The 4,231-nt window shown below is 37.1% G+C and overlaps 1 long non-coding RNA gene across 2 annotated transcripts; it reads right to left on the bottom strand.

Annotated features, from left to right (window-relative positions):
- Positions 1-1,435: 1,435 nt before the first annotated feature.
- On the bottom strand, positions 1,436-3,149 carry LOC122039564. Of its 2 annotated transcripts, XR_006128237.1 has the most exons (5): positions 3,074-3,149; positions 2,846-2,962; positions 2,551-2,715; positions 2,365-2,420; positions 1,436-1,473 (listed from the first exon to the last, which is right to left on the bottom strand). It is a non-coding gene; the product is annotated as an uncharacterized LOC122039564 (long non-coding RNA). The 2 variants fall into 2 exon arrangements; XR_006128236.1 differs by lacking the exon at positions 1,436-1,473 and having other exon boundaries at positions 2,364-2,420.
- Between the last annotated feature and the right edge of the window lie 1,082 nt (positions 3,150-4,231).

Below are 4,231 nucleotides of genomic sequence, written 5' to 3'. Positions count from 1 at the left end.
CCCCAAACCTAGTGATAATCCATCGGTCATCTAGGGTTAGCTCCATTAACCCTAATTATTCTACCATTCAAATTTAATCTAACTATCCTTAAATCAATTTGCATCATTAAGTCGAAACAATGAATTGACCTCAAATAACTCATATCAAGCTAGACTTAAATCAATTCTAGTAATAATTCATTCTTCAATCTTACCTCCAGATAACCTAACCATAAATAAACAACTAACTAAAATATTCAAATCAAACCTTGACCTACATCTAAGCCCAGTTAATCCACTAAAATCCCAATTCAAGTATGCAATCAACCAATCAGCAGAACTTACCCCTTAATCAGATCCACAACTGCTCGGAGGAGACCCCAAGTGTAGCTACGATGAACAGGGAGCTCTCTTCTCATATATGAAATGGCTCGATGATGATCCCAGATGTATCAGTTAGAGATAAGGCACAATGAAGAGGACAAAAGAACACAGTGTAAAATACGATACCCAAATAATAATTATAAAATAATGTTATTAGAGAAATAACCTTATTGGATTTTTTGGAAATTTTTAGAAATTTTTCATGATTTAAATGGAGTTCGTATGACTCGTTTAGAGAGGATGAACCGGTGGAACTAGTTGGAGGCCAGTTTTGAATACCCAAATAACTGGGAGTTGATTAGGAATGGACTTAGGCTTTAATTAAAGCTAACCTAAGTAGAGATTAAGGTTAGCCTTATAAACGACGAACTCCTCTTCTGTTCCCCCCGATTCTCCCTTCTTCCCCTGTTCATCGCATCCCGAGCCTCACCATCGGCGATTTCTCCTCTCCGCTTCTTGGTGTCGCCGACACAACTGATGGTGGAGCGTTGAGGAGGGAAGGCAAGCTACAAGCACTACAACAAAAACCTTCATAGACATCGGTTTTCCACCGGTGTCTATTTCATTTTCGACCGATGTCTATGAAGCCGATGTTAAAAGTCTGTCATTTTAGACATCGGGTTAAAACCGGTGTAGTATCACTTAACGACACCGGTTTTCGAATCGGTTATTAACCGATGTAGTATCACTTAACGACATCGTTTCATCAACGGTGTAAAACCGATGTAATATTAGTTAATAACACCAGTTTTACAGCGGTGGAAAACCGATGTAATATCAATATTTTTTAACAGTATAAATTTGATTTCCGAAATAGTAACAAAAAAATACACAAATATTAACAAATTACACAAATATTCTTCATTCAACATTATCCATAAAATATACAAATATTCACAAATTACATAAATATTCTTCTTACAACAGTATCCATAAAATACACAAACATTCTTTTTACATCAAAAGCTAATAGATATCATAATCAAGGTAGAACATTCTTTTAACAGCACATCAAAGTAGAACCGCACTTCAAATGTAATCTAGCATGCATTCAGCACACTCGAACCGCACTTCATCAATTTCAACTCTGGAGTACTTGAGATTTGTAAACTGTAAAAACACATAAATAATATATTAGTAAACCAAGATAAAAAATCATAGTTGAAAAAGTAGTAAGAGCACCAGGTAACAAGATGACTAATTTGAATGCTTAAAAAGAGACATATTCATCATTTATCTCAACCACATCAATGCTTACTTCAATGCTTGCAATAAGGATCTTCAGTGGTTCACAAGGTATCAGAAAGTTGAATTTGCAGTTACAAATGAAGTAAAAGAATCATATTCAGCTGTCAAAAGATAACTAGGTCCATGCTCTTAGAGAGAACCATACAAAACAAAATGAAAGGTTTTGAACATAAAAAAAAAAATGTTAGTCATGCCAAGACTGAGATCACTCATCTATCTATCATTTCAACCTAATAAATTAGTTACTTTGGTTTTGCAAAGTCTCCCAATTGTGTAGGAAGATCACAGAAGAATATTCCTGATAAAAGTTAACTTTCTTTAGTAGAAACAACCAATAGCGCTATAACAAATCCAGGAACAGCAACCAACCATTAGTCACTAATATATGAAGAGATTGCAAATGGAAGTGAACTTAAAGAAACAAAAAGAGCAAATAAAAATCAACTAGACAGCAATGGATCCAACATAAAAAATTGTGCAAAAACTAATAAATAATAATAAGGGTTACAAATCACTCCTACACAATCAGCACTACACTTGCTTCCAACTAAGAGAGCCTATAATTAAACAATCAAAAGTGTACCAATAATTCTCCTTTCTGATAAATAGCTGTAATAATAAATCAAAAGCATAGCATGTTGTGCTCATATAGCTAACAATAAAAGTGAAACAAAAAAATATAGCTCTTGGGAATTAACTGACACGTATGGTAAACATGACCACCAAATCAAAGATGAAGTGTGTGAAAAATACCTTTGGTTTCTCTTCCTCCTTTGGTTTCAGTAGCTCTTCCTTTGAAATAGCTTTCCCTGCAGAAAATAATTCAGTCACTCAGCAGTCAGAAACATGCAAATATAAAACTACAAAACCGGTAGAATCTGGGCTTCCAAATGTACATGAAAAAATTTCAAATTCAATGCTGTGTCAGAGAACTCAAACCTTTTGCATCACGATATATTGGTTCTGCACTTTTACCACTCAAACTAGGATCCAAGGATGCAAATCTGGGACAAAAAAACAAAGAATAGTGAACATATATATACCAGTCGTGAAGGCATACTCAGCCGATGTCGTATCCTTTTCCCAGTCCTTCCATCTGTGTATCTGCCCAAGAGAAGATTATCAATGCAAAGTGGATACTGCAATAGCTAAACTAAATCATCCTCAGGCAATGCTATGGAATTATTCAGAATGATACATAATGTAATCCACTACTCTGTCACTGCAGATTCACCTTTGCTCTTCCAAGGACCATTATAAGAGCACTATTTACCACATGAAACACAGCCAAAAAGAAGATCAGAATGTGCAACTGGTGCAAGCCTGTGGAAGTAATCAGTTGCTCCTTTTCCTACAAGTGATCGCAACTGAACATTTTAGTGAAAGCTTCTTAGATTTTGTTTACAATAGATTATTTTCAACCAAACAATCAGAGAATTGGAAGTTGCTGTGCACTACTCACTGGGGGGCATTCAACCACTGAACCACCAGCAGCTAAAATCCTGCGCTTCAGGTGTGACTCCGTCAGCACCAGCGTGAGCAGCCGCCTTTTATTTCTGCCAGTTGACTCTGCATCAGGGCGACATGGCAGCATAGAATCTGCAACTGCCTTTGGCACGCAGATTTTCGCGATCTGGTCCTGACTAAACGTCAACAGCAAGGAGATGAAGCCGAGAATCATCAACTCTTCAAAAACCACAATGGATCACAGAGTTACAGTAATTCATCTATTCCGGATACCATGCACGTCGAAAGAGTGCTCCAATTTAGGTATGAACTTTCTAGTTTTACTGGCTTTCACCTTCTCAAGAACTTCAAAAAGAGTTCTCTTTTGCCTCTTGATAAACCACTGACAACGAAGTCAAAGCAGATGTAACTGTCAGTCATATGAGAAAATGATGTTGATGCAGGACAAGATGGAGTAGCATAATTCCAAGCTAGGAAAAAGATAAGCCATTCAAGGATCTGAAGTATGAAATTATCAGGACAATTTCTCACTTGCAGCCCCAGACATTCCAGAAACTGAAAAATGATTAATCTTTAAGATATAAACTGAGAATTTATAAAACCATGCTTCCTCGTGAAACATGACTGATAACTCGTAAAGAAACCGCTTTCGCTTCATTTAATTTCTTGATGTTACTGATAACTCCCAAAGAAACAACAAAGCAAACAACTTTTTGTATTCGCAAACCAAGTTCATCCTGATCAAGATAGTTTAGATTTTTTTTCCCAATACATACATACATAGATCAAGATTGAGACAAACGCCTCATAATTTTCCTTTAAAAATTATAGTAAAAAAAATAAATTCCTGAGCAACTTTCTTGTCAAGAAAAATACCCAAACACATATCAGACAAAGTGAAACTCTGACTCACCTCCCGGACATGATGAAGTCCCTTCTCCAGCAACAGGGAGATGATGATGATGGCCAACTCAAAATCCGAGCAATCGACCTGCCTATCCATGAGCTACGCCATAGGACTCAAAAATCGGCCCGGCGTCGAAGATAGAACCCTCAAACGCCATTCCTTTCTTAGGGTTAAATCGGCCGCCCATGTCGCCGCTCCACCGCCTGCCTTGAACGTGCATCGCCTCGTACCCCTCCCCCTCGAACC

The sequence above is a fragment of the Zingiber officinale genome, chromosome 2A, assembly GCF_018446385.1.
Source record: "Zingiber officinale cultivar Zhangliang chromosome 2A, Zo_v1.1, whole genome shotgun sequence".
NCBI lineage: Eukaryota > Viridiplantae > Streptophyta > Magnoliopsida > Zingiberales > Zingiberaceae > Zingiber > Zingiber officinale.
Note: the sequence above shows the minus strand (reverse complement) of the source record. Positions and strands in the feature narration are given on the sequence as shown.